The sequence below is a fragment of the Triticum dicoccoides genome, chromosome 1B, assembly GCF_002162155.2.
Source record: "Triticum dicoccoides isolate Atlit2015 ecotype Zavitan chromosome 1B, WEW_v2.0, whole genome shotgun sequence".
NCBI classification, from domain to species: domain Eukaryota; kingdom Viridiplantae; phylum Streptophyta; class Magnoliopsida; order Poales; family Poaceae; genus Triticum; species Triticum dicoccoides.
The window spans coordinates 612868911-612882373 of NC_041381.1; positions in this window are offsets into that span (position 1 = coordinate 612868911).

Genomic DNA, 13463 nt, shown 5'->3' on the forward strand with positions numbered 1-13463 from the left:
CTCGAAATAGACTCAGGCTCCGGGAAGAAGAGGGTGGGAGGGCGGGAAAACAAAAGCAACTTGGAGGGGGGAACCGACGAATATCTAGAAGAGAAAACACCGGTTGAAATCATTGAGGAGAGAGAGCAAAGACTTCGCACAAGTAGGATGGATACTCGATTATGGACTCCGACTCCGACAAGAAAAGGGTGGGAGGGTGGGAAAAGAAAACAACTGAGGATTGAAGTTGCAAAGATGAAGAGGTTTGAGTCGACTTGACGAGAGATACACCGGATGAAAAGAGCTGAGGAACAACGATCGAAAAAAACCAACTGCGTGAACCTAAAGAAAAATTTGATTGGGAAGAGGAGTAATTCAAAACACCTACGTCAAGATTCCTGACCAGAGCGACGAAGGGGCTGAGGAGTAAAAAGAATTCCTACTCTCCGATATAACTAGACTCCAAAAAACAGTTTTCTTCTAGACTCAACAACGTCCAAACTACACGATCAATCAAGGGGGCTCCTAAGGTCGGTCGAGGCTCTGATACCAACTTGTCACGGCCAATATGCGATACTATCCTAAAGTGACTCGAAGGTCCCACCAAGGATAGAACCGCATATTGAAACGCTTTTGCAAGGTGGATATCATTACATCAACATTACATAATAGATGGGGATACATACAAGAGGCATACAATGTCACACGAATACAACATCACAATACATAAGAGCATCATCCGACTACGGACGAAAAAACAAACAGAAACTCAAACGACATCCACCCTGCTATCCCAGGCTGCCGACCTGGAACCTATCCCCTGATCGAAGAAGAAGCAGAAGAAGAACTCAACGCAAGCAAGCATCGCTCTCACATCATGATCATCGCATAACCTGTACCTGCAACTGTTGTGGTAGTAATCTGTGAGCCACAAGGACTCAGCAATCCCATTACCATGGGTATCAAGACAAGCAAAACTTAATGGGAAAGTAAGGGGTAAAGTGGTGAGGTTGCAGCAGCGACTAAGCATATATGGTGGCTAACATACGCAAATAAGAGCGAGAAGAGAAGCAAAGGAACGGTCGTGAAGCTAGCAATGATCAAGAAGTGATCCTGAACTCCTTCTTACGTCAAACATAACCCAAAACCGTGTTCACTTCCCGGACTCCGCCAAAAAGTGACCATCACGGCTACACATGCGGTTGATTTGTTTTAATTCGGATCTGGTGTCAAGTTATCTACAACCGGACATTAACAAATTCCCATCTCCCCATAACCGCGGGCACGACTCTCGAAAGTTTATACCCTGAAGGGGTGTCCCAACTTAGCCCATGATAAGCTCTCGCGATCAACAAAGGATATACCTTCTCCCACGAAGACCCGATCAGACTCGGAATCCCGGTTTACAAGACATTTCGACAATGGTAAAACAAGACCAGCAAGACCGCCCGATGCGCCGACAATCCCGATAGGAGCTGCACATATCTCGTTCTCAGGGCAACACCGGATGAGCAATCCTTACAACTAAAACCAGACCTCAAGTTTCCCTGAGGGGGCGCTGCAAAGGGCTCTAGTTCGGACCAACACTTAGACAAGCATTGGCCCGGGGGGGCTATAATAAAGATGACCCTTGGGTTAATTAATCCTAAGGGAAATGTAGGTGGTGGTGAGGCAAATGGTAAAACCAAGGTTGGGCCTTGCTGGAGGAGTTTTATTCAAAGCGAACTGTTAAGGGGGTCCCATAAATCACCCAACCGCGTAAGGAACGCAAAATCCGGGAACATAACACCGGTATGATGGAAACTAGGGCGGCAAGAGTGGAACAAAACACCAGGCATAAGGCCGAGCCTTCCACCCTTTACCAAGTATATAGATGCATTAATTAAAATAAGAGATATAGTGATATCCCAACATAATCCTGTCCACCATGGAGCAATCTTCAACTTCACCTGCAACTAGCAACACTATAAGAGGGCTGGGCAAAGCGGTAACATAGCCAAGCAATGGTTTGCTAGGAAGGGTGAAAAGGTTAGAGGCTGAACATGGCAATTTGGGAAGGCTTGAAGAACAAGTGATAGGTAGCGCAACATAGCGATAGAACGAAGCAACTAGCATAGCAATGATAGTAGTGAGATCCAGGGTAGCGGTCATCTTGCCTGAAATCCCGCTAGGAAGAAGAACGAGTCCATGAAGAAGATGAAGCCACGAAGACGAACCAAGCATAGACGAACGAGTCCTCACGATCGCAACGAAACAGGAACTATCGAGAAGAAGCACGCAACAAGGTAAACACACCACACATAGACGAGACATGATGCACAACAAGCATGATGCAAGACAAAGCTACATGAAGCTACCCATGGCAAGGGATGATGCAACCAAGAGCAACACATCAAGGCAAGTTTAGATGAGGCCGGAAATAACATATAACAAATCCGGTAAGTCCTCATATGCAAATTTCGAAGTTGGTCCAGATCTGAATAAGCCTTATGTTCAAGTTGTTAAACAGCAAGTTAAGATGCACCAAGATGATCTACACGAGGTTCTAGTCAAGTTACATATAAAGTTCATTTAGTTCGGAGCTACGGCCTAGAAGATATGAGCAAAACAAGTTAAACATGGCATTGATGCAAAATGCATACAAACATCAAGCAAACACCTCAAAACAAGGGTGCAACATGATAACATGAAACTACATGCAAACCTAAGCAAGTTGCATATGGAGCACACTCAAAATGGAGCAACGGTTCAACACATACACTCTATACAAGTTATAGCAACAATCTGTCCAAAACAGCAACTAGGCATATTGCAAGCATCAAAACAACATGCTACAGCACCTCAATATAAAAACAAAAGGCATGGGCATGATGTACAGGTAAAGCATGACAAAACATGAACACTGAGCTATCTCCAGAAATCAGTAGAACATGCTCAAACACACATGGCAAGATTGCAAATAATAACAGTTTCAGACTTTGCAGAAATAACATCAGGTTGCAATGTTTAGAGCTATGAAACAACATGTTACAGGAACTTATCATGGAAAAAAGGCATGTCATGAACCTACTAATTGCATAGAAAAAAAGTCCTTTACTGACCATGAGCCAAAAGGGCACTGAAAATATGATGGCACCCATGTAAACATGGCAAGTTATATGGCAGATTCATACATGGCAGGAATAACAATAAGTAGGCATGTTGGTGAGCTTGTACCACTCACCACAGAGCAATACATGGCATGTCAAGGCAACCAACAGTAAGAATACATGTTTATGAAGCTAAGCATGGCAAGGGCAAGTTCATAGGGTGCATGGATCACTAACAACAATCATGGCAACAACTGAACTTAATGTTAACAGGCTGACAGCAACATTATTTAGCAATTTTAGAGCAAGATAACAACAAGCTACGACCGGCTATAATTGCAACCAGGGGCATGGATGGATAGAGCATAACATGTAGAACAAAACACCCTTAGTGAACATCTCCAGATTATGCATAGAATGACTTGTAGGAGCAGGTTTACATACCATCACGAAATAACAGATTCAGCCTAGCAAAACAGCAACAGCAAGTTCCCTACTTAACAAGCTTGATGTACTCACTACACAACTCAGAAAAATACATGGATAGCACCTCTGTAAATATGGCATGATGTAACAAAAAACACATGTAGACATCAACCTCATAGGATGCACACATCAAACATGGCAAAAATGAGAAATGAACATGTTCTGTTAATAGACAGCAGACAACATTATATAGCACTCTTGCAATGATGATTCAGTCATCAAGATGAACTCAAATGAACATGGTGCAATGGAATGAAATGAAGTACTCGTCGAGGTGAACAATTTGACATATTACACGCACGAAATGGAGCAGTATACATGGAGTTATGGCATGATGAACAGGGCAACAAAATGCACAAATCTCAGGGACTTAGGAGTTTTCAGGAAAAAAAACATGTCGGGCGCCAGAAAGCTATATGACGCACAGGGCGCGGGATAGGGTCGGTGCTCACATTGGGCTCGGCCCAGGACAGCGAGGAAGAGGCCTGGCAGGTCGGGCCTTGTAGCTGGGCCATGGGGAGGCCAGTCCACGAGGCAGGGGAGGGTCGGTCGTCACCCTGCTCTCGTGCTCGCGCACGGACAGGGTGCAGGGACGGCGGCGGCGAGCTTCAACGAGGACGGCAGGGGGGTCCGGCGAGGCCCCCGAGGTCGGGAACGGGCAAATCCGGCCTCGGGGATCCCGGATCCGGCATCGGCGGCGGTCAGAGGGTCGCGGGTCGGGGCCCAGAGCAGCTTGGCTCCCATGGCGGCGGCGAGATCCTGCGGGCAGAGGGAGGTTAGAGGAGGAGGAAAGGAGAGGAAGGGAGAGCGGGGCGAGGCGGCACTGGCCTGGGTCGAGGGCGCGGCGGCTCCGGGAAGGGATCTCCGGCGAAGCTCCTCGCCGGTGACTACCAGAGACGGACGTGGCGCGGGGTTCCAGCGGGAGGAGGCGGACGAGTGCGCTCGGGCGCACGACTGCCGGTCCGGCCCACGGCGGGCCGGATCTGGGCTCGGGCGGGCCTGGCGGCGGTTGCGCGGTGCGGGGAGAGAGGAGGGCGACGTGGAGGCCTGCGAGTGGCTGCGGGAGGCGGGGTAGGTGATGTGGCGGCGCCCGGTTGGCCGGGGCGACGCCTCAGGTGGCGGCGCGGCCTCTGGGCCAGCGACAAGTGGCGGCGGTGGAGCGGCTGCGCACGGATTTCGAGGAGGGAGGTGGGAGGCTAGAGGTAGGGGAAGCTAGGCTTCCAAATCTGGCAAGGGGAGGTGTTTAAATAGGAAAGTGGGGCTAGGGTTAGGGGATTAGCTCCGTTTCGGAGCCGTTCGATCTCGATCGGACGGTCCGGAGCGGAGGTGGGTTAGATAGGTGGGCTAGTTGGCTGTGTGAGAGAGAGGCTTGGGCTGAGAGGAGAGAGAGGAGAAATGCAGCCCGGCACGGTTTCCGGATACCGAAAACGTTCGACGTATAGACCGGCTATATTGCGGTTGTAGGTTTAACGGTTGGGCTATCAAATGGACTCCGAATGCGACGAAACTTGGCAGGCGGCCTGTCTACACTATAATAAGACCGCACGACAAGTTGCAACCCATTGCGAGAACATTTTTAAGCCACTTATAAAATAATATTTCAGAGGTGCCGCGGGCGCGTGTGAGAGTGTCTGGCTCAGAACGGACAACGGAGAGAACCGGCAGAACCCGAACAGATGCACGTTTTGAAAAACATGCAGATGAAATGCAGATGATGACATGGAAAAATGCAACTCGCAAGCAAATGACATGGCAACGACGACGAATAACTGACAAACATCTAGCGCATTGAATCCAGGGCGTTACATGGAGAGAGCGCCCTTCTTCTTCTTCTTCCTTGACCTTATCCCTAGATGGGAGAAGGGTTTCCCCTCTGGTCCATGGTCTCCATGGTGTGGGAGGGGCAACATCCCCTCCGAGATTGGATCTGTCTCTCTGTTTCTGCGTTCTCAGATTCTGCCCTTTCACCGTTTCTTATATATCCAGAGATCTGTAACTCTGATTGGATTAAAACCTTCGCCAAGTTTTTTCTCCGAAAATTAGCTTTCTTGCAGAAAAGTAAGAGCACCAACCGCCTTACGGGATGCCCACGAGGGTCAGGGGCATGCCCCCCCTGCCTCGTGGCCCCCTCGGGCACCATCTCGCGTTGATTTTTCTTCCCAAAAATCATAAATATTCCAAAAATAATCTCTTTCCGTTTTTATCCCGTTTGGACTCCGTTTGATATTAGGTTTCTACGAAACATAAAACATGCAACAATATGTTAGTCCCAAAAATAGTATAAAAAGTTGCCAAAAGTATATGAAAGTTGAATAATATTGGCCTGGAACAATCAAAAATTATAGATACGATGGAGACGTATCAGTCATCATCAACCATCCTCCATCACCAATTTCATGATGCTCACCGTTGTGCGTGAGTAATTCCATCGTAGGCTTGCTCAATGGTGATGCGTTGGATGAGATTTACCATCTAATCGAGTTAGTTTTGTTAGGGATTGATCCCTAGTATCCACTATGTTCTGAGATTGATGTTGCTATGACTTTGCTATGCTTAATGCTTGTCACTAGGGCCCGAGTGCCATGATTTCAGATCTGAACCTATTATGTTTTCATGAATATATGTGAGTTCTTGATCCTAGCTTGCAAGTATATAGTCACCTATTATGTGTTATGATCTGTTAACCCCGAAGTGACAATAACCGGGATACTTACCAGTGATGACCGTAGTTTGAGGAGTTCATGTATTCACTAAGTGTTAATGCTTTGGTATGGTACTCTATTAAAATGAGGCCTTAATATCCCTTAGTTTCCAATAGGACCCCGCTACCACAGGAGGGTAGGACAAAAGATGTCATGCAAGTTCTTTTCCATAAACACATATGACTATATTCGAAATACATGCCTACACTACATTGATGAACTAGAGCTAGTTCTATGTCACCCTATGTTATAACTATTACATGAGGAATCACATCTGACATAATTATCCATCACTGATCCAATGCCTACGAGCTTTTCACATATTGCTCTTTGCTTAGTTACTTTACCGTTGCCACTGTTACAATTACTACAAAACTGCTACTGTTACTTTTGCCACTGCTACCATTACTTCCATACTACTTTGCTACTAAATACTTTGCCGCAGATACTAAGTTATCCAGGTGGGGTTGAATTGATAACTCAACTGCTAATACTTTAGAATATTCTTTGGCTCCCCTTGTGTCGAATTAATAAATTTGGGTTGAATACTCTACCCTCAAAAACTGTTGTGATCCACTATACTTGTGGGTTATCATGTTGGCATAAATCGAGATTAGGATTTGTCACTCCGTATTTCAGAGTGGTATCTCTGGGCCCTCTGGTAATACTCATCACTATAAGACTTGCAAGCATTGTGACTAATGAGTTAGTTGTGGGATGAAGTATTACAGAACGAGTAAAGAGACTTGCCAGTAACGAGATTGAACTAGGTATGATGATGCCAACGATTGAATCTCGGGCAAGTAACATACCGATGACAAAGGGAACAACATATGTTGTTATGCGGTTTGACCGATAAAGATCTTGTATAATATATAGGAACCAATATAAGCATCCAAGTTCCGCTATTGGTTATTGACCGGAGACATGTCTCGGTCATGTCTACATAGTTCTCAAACCCATAGGGTCCGCATGCTTAACGTTCGATGACGATTGGTATTATGAGTTTATGTGATTTGATGTACCGAAGGTTGTTCGGAGTCCCGGATGTGAGCACGACATGACAAGGAGTCTCGAAATGGTCGAGACATAAATATTGATATATTCGACGGCTATGTTCGGACACCGGAAGTGTTCCGGAGAAATTTCGGATAGAACCAGAGTACCGGGGGGTTACCGAAACCCCCCGGGGGGTTATTGGGCCTCATGGGCCAAGTGGTGGAAGAGAGGAGGCAAGCCAAGGTGGGGCGCACGCCCCCCCTAACCCAAACCAAATTGGACTAGGGGGCGCCCCCCCTTTCCTTCTCTCCTTCCCCTCCTTCCTTCCCCTCCTAGTTGGACTAGGAAAGGGGGAACCTACTCCTACTTGGAGTAGGATTCCCCCCCTTGGGGTGCACCCCTTGAGGCCGGTCGGCCCCCTCCTCCACTCTGTTATATACGGGGGAGGGGGGCACCCCATAGACACACAAGTTGATCAAGTTGATCTTTTAGCTGTGTGTTGTGCCCCCCTCCATAGTTTTCCACCTCGGTCATTACATCATAGTGCTTAGGCGAAGCCCTACGCCGGTAACTTCATCATCACCGTCACCACGCCGTCGTGCTGATGGAACTCTCCCTCGGCCTCAGCTGGATCTAGAGTTCGAGGGACGTCACCGAGCTGAACGTGTGCAGATCACGGAGGTGTCATGCATTTGGTACTTGATCGGTTGGATTGTGAAGACGTTCGGCTACGTCAACTGCGTTACATAACGCTTCCGCTTTTGGTCTACGAGGGTATGTGGACACACTCTCCCCCCGTTGCTATGCATCACCTAGATAGATCTTGTGTCATCGTAGGAATTTTTTTGAAATTACTGCGTGCCCCAATAGTGGTATCAGAGCCAGGTCTATGCATAGATGGTATATGCACGAGTAGAACACAAAGAGTTATGGGCGATAATAATCATACTGCTTACCAACATGTCATACTTTGATTCGACGGTATTGTTGGATGAAGCGGCCCGGACCGACATTACATGACTGCGTTCATGGGACCGGTTCTACCGACGTGCTTACGCACATAGGTGGCTGGCGGGTGTCTATTTCTCCAACTTTGGTTGCATCGAGTGTGGCTACTCCCGGTCCTTGTTGAAGGTTAAAACAACACACTTGATGAAAAATCGTTGTGGTTTTGATGCGTAGGTAAGAACGGTTCTTGCTGGAAGCCCATAGAAGCCACGTAAAACTTGCAACAACAAAGTAGAGGACGTCTAACTTGTTTTTGCAGGGCTTGCTGTGATGTGATATGGTCAAGGCATGATGTGATATAAATTTTTGTATGAGATGATCATGTTTTGTTACAAAGTTATCGGCAACTGGCAGGAGCCATATGGTTGTCGCTTTATTGTATGCAATGCAATCGCCATGTGATTTTTTTACTTTATCACTAAGCGGTAGTGATAGTCGTAGTAACAATAGTTGGCGAGATGACAACGATGCTACGATGGAGATCAAGGTGTCGCGCTGGTGATGATGGAGATCATGACGATGCTTCGGTGATGAAGATCATGATCACAAGATGATTATGGCCATATCATGTCACATATTTTGATTGCATGTGATGTTTATCTTTTATGCATCTTATTTTGCTTAGTACGACGGCAGCACTATAAGATGACCCCTTACTAAATTTCAAGGTACAAGTGTTCTCCCTGAGTATGCACGGTTGCTACAGTTCGTCGTGCTGAGACACCACATGATGATCGGGTGTGATAAACTCTACATTCACATACAACGGGTGCAAGCCAATTTTGCACACGCCAAATACTCGGGTTAAACTTGACGAGCCCAGCATATGAAGATATGGCCTTGGAACACTGAGACCGAAAGGTTGAGCGTGAATCATATCGTAGATATGATCAACATAGTGATGTTCACCATGGAAAACTACTCCATCTCACGTGATGATCGGACATGGTTAAGTAGATTTGGATCACGTGATCACTTAGATGACTAGAGGGATGTCTATCTAAGTGGGAGTTCTTAATTAATATGATTAATTGAACTTTAATTTATCATGAACTTAGTCCTGATAGTTATTTTGCATGTCTATGTTACTATAGATCAATGGCCCGTGCTACCCTTCCTTTGAATTTTAATTCATTCCTAGAGCAAGCTAAGTTGAAAGATGATGGCAGCAACTACACAGACTGGGTCCGTAACTTGAGGATTATCCTCATTGCTGCATAGAGGAATTACGTCCTGGAAGCACCGTTAGGTGTACCACCCGCGCCCGCAATTGCAGACATTGTGAATTCCTGGCAGACGCGTGTTGATGACTACTCGATAGTTCAGTGTGTCATGCTCTGCGGCTTAGAATCGGGACTTCAAAGACATTTTGAACGTCATGGAGCATATGAGATGTTCCGAGAGTTGAAGTTAATATTTCAAGCAAATGCCCGAGTTGAGAGATATGAAGTCTCCAACAAGTTCTATAGCTGCAAAATGGAGGAGAATAGTTCTGTCAGTGAACACATAATCAAAATGTTTGGGTACCATAACCACTTGACTCAGCTGGGAGTTGATCTTCCAGTTGATTGTGTCATTGACATAGTTCTTCAATCACTGCCACCAAGCTATAAAGGCTTCATGATGAACTATAATATGCAAGGGATGAACAAGACTATTCCCGAGATCTTCGCGATGCTAAAGGCTGCGGAGGTAGAAATCAAAAAGGAGCATCAAATGTTGATGGTCAACAAGACCACTAGTTTCAAGAAAAAGGGCAAATGGGAGAAGGGAAACTTCAAGAAGAACGACAAAAATGTTGTTGCTCAAGAGAAGAAACCCAAGTCTGGACCTAAGTCTAAAACTGAGTGCTTCTACTGCAAAGGGACTAGTCACTGGAAGCAGAACTGCCCCAAGTATTTGGCGGATAAGAAGGATGGCAAAGTGAAAGGTATATTTGATATACATGTTATTGATGTGTACCTTACTAATGCTCGTAGTAGCGCCTAGGTATTTGATACTGGTTCTGTTTCTCATATTTGCAACTCGAAATAGGGGCTATGGATTAAACGAAGATTAGCTAAGGACGAGGTGACGATGTGCGTGCGAAATGGTTCCAAAGTCGATGTGATCACCATCGGCTTGCTACCTCTACATCTACCATCGAGATTAGTTTTAGACCTAAATAATTGTTATTTGGTGCCAGCCTTGAGCATGAACATTATATCTGGATCTTGTTTGATGCGAGACAGTTATTCATTTAAATCAGAGAATAATGGTTGTTCTATTTATATGAGTAATATCTTTTATGGTCATGCACCCTTGATGAGTGGTCTATTTTTGTTGAATCTCGATAGTGATGATACACATATTTATAGTATTGAAGCCAAAAGATGTAAAGTTGATAATGATAGTGCAACTTACTTGTGGCACTGCCGTTTGGGTCATATCGATATAAAGCGCATGAAGAAACTCCATGCTGATGGACTTTTGGAATCACTTGATTATTAATCACTTGGTGCTTGCGAACTGTGCCTCATGGGCAAGATGACTAAAACTCTGTTCTCCGGAACAATGGAACGAGCTATTGACTTATTGGAAATAATACATACCGATGTATGTGGTCCAATGAATGTTGCGGCTCGTGGTGGGTATCGTTATTTTCTTACCTTCACAGATGATTTGAGAAGATATGGTTATATCTACTTAATGAAGCATAAGTTTGAAACATTTGAAAAGTTCAAAGAATTTCATAGTGAAGTGGAATATCATCGTAACAAAAAAATAAAATTCCTACGATCTGACCGTTGTCGTGGAATTAACACGTCAGATGTCCTTAGTGTGAGGACTTAGTCGCGAGGCCAACGCATCTATGTGGTAGCTTGAGAGGGGTTGAGCGGAATCGAGAGACGCAACACAAGACAAGGGTTTAGACAGCTTCGGGCCCCGGGAAACATCATCCGGTAAAAACCCTACATGCTGTTTGAGGCTAGATCTCATTATCATCATGAGGGAGTCGCCATAAACCGGCTCTCCTCTAGTTGTGTCTAGCCCTAGAGATTGTTTCTTGCTTCTCCCTCTTTGGGGAGCCCTGGCCCTCCTTATATATGCTGAAGGGGCGGGTTACATGTGGAGTCCAACTCGGACTTTAACTTAAACTATTTTGACTTCCCTTCCTGGGCTTCTTAACGTCTACCGGTTTAACATTGTCTGCCGGTTTAACATTGTCTGCCGGTTTAACATTGTCTTAGCCATCTGCCGGTTTAACATTGTCTTAGCCATCTGCCGGTTTAACACCCGCCGGTTTACCATCTGACTTAGCCATCTGTCTTAACTGTCTGCCGGTTTACCATGCGCCGGTTTACCAAGTCCCGGCCGGTTTACGACTCTGGCCGGGTCATACCGCGGGGTATATCCCCGACATTAGCCCCCAGTTTAATTTGGATTTATCCATGTTAAACTAATCCTGATCATCCATAAGTCCTTGTCACTTCCTTCTTATAGAAAATCCGGTTTGATAGGCCAGCTTCATAATCACCTTGCTGACATTGGTTTCTCATAAAAAATATATTGTAAAGAATAACTCCTTTGATTCAGCTCCCAATGCTTAAAATAATTTTGATCCTTGAAATACTCATCTGATCTTCAACCGGTTTAAGAATGTAGAACTCGCCGGTTTATAAATATTGATAGCACCGGGTCATACTTGTAGTTAACATCCAGTTTGAAAATATACCTCTTATATGACTATCACTTGTATTAGCCCCCAAGTCTTAAGAAGGTAGCATAGCAACAACTTAAGACTTGCTTCAATATAAATATCACAATCTCGAAGAAATCCAGGTTGTTTATCTCAATCACTAGTCAGAATTGAATATTCCACATATATAGCCCCCAAGTGCCGGGTTGTCATGCTTGCAGCAACCTGGGACTTGTAATTTCCTGATGTTCATAAAAACTTCAACCAGTGTAGCCCCCAAGGGCCGCGTCATTATGCAATAATGAGCAGGGACTTTGTAAATATAATTATGTAAACTTTGAACAGCAACGGTGTAGCCCCCAAGGGCCGGCTCGGTAAGATAATATTGAGCTGGGACTTGATATATACTTCAACAAAAAATAATATCATATGATGTAACTCTCATCATGGGGCTTGAATTCACGTCCACAAGGTTAAGAGCCTTGTGCTTCACCAACTGAGCAATGGACCCTTCAATATAATGAATAAAAAGCTTTGTACCTTGAATTGTTTGACAGGAGCAATTAGTAGCCCCCAAGGGCCGGCTCATTATAATGTGATGAGTCGGGTCTTCAATAAGATGAACAAAGAATGACTTTGCAATTAGCCCCCAAGGGTCATGGTGCATGCTTGCAGCGACATGAGACTTGCATATTTGATGTAATCTCAACTTAAATAATGTAGCCCCCAAGTGCCGGGTTGTAAGCCTGCAGCAACTCGGGACTAGTCCTTCAATTGTAGAATAAAAATAATATCCATTGATAATATGATAGCCATTGCGCTAAAGCGACTTTGAAAACCTTAATCATAATACTGGTTATTAATAACCATAATAGAAATCCAGACATGTTGGCTATTTGAATAATATACCCAATGACTTATAAGCGCATAATTCCAATGGCGCAATCCAAATATATGCTGGTGACTTATAGTCCAAAGCCAAGCCGGGTCAATAAATACCGGATTATAAGTGATTATGTACTGACAACTTGTAGTTGGAAGTCAAGCCGGGTTAATGTACACCGGGTTAATTTGATGACTGATAGTCATGCCGGATCAATAGACACCGGTTCAACATAAAATTTATCAAAAGAGAAAAATCTTGACAAAGGCAAATAAAACCGTGTAGTCGAGGCTTTTTGAGGGCTGCCAGGCCCAAATTCGAGGCTTTTTGTGGGATGCCAGGCCACTGAGTTGAACCATTTAACAAAGCCTTTTAAGATGGACCTCCAACTAACCAATCACCGTTTTAACTTTGACAAGTGCAGGGTCTCAATGAGAGTAACTGTCAAACGTTCGGAGGGCCGTGCCAGGATGACCTGGATAGGAGTGTCTTACTTGATGAAGGCAGGTTAACCCGGGGTTTTTGGTAAATATACCAGGCTTCCAAGCCGTGGGTCGATACCCAGCTACAAGGGTCCATTCAAACTCCTTGGTATTTGACACAAGGACCCCCAAGTAACGTGATGAGCTGTGCTCATT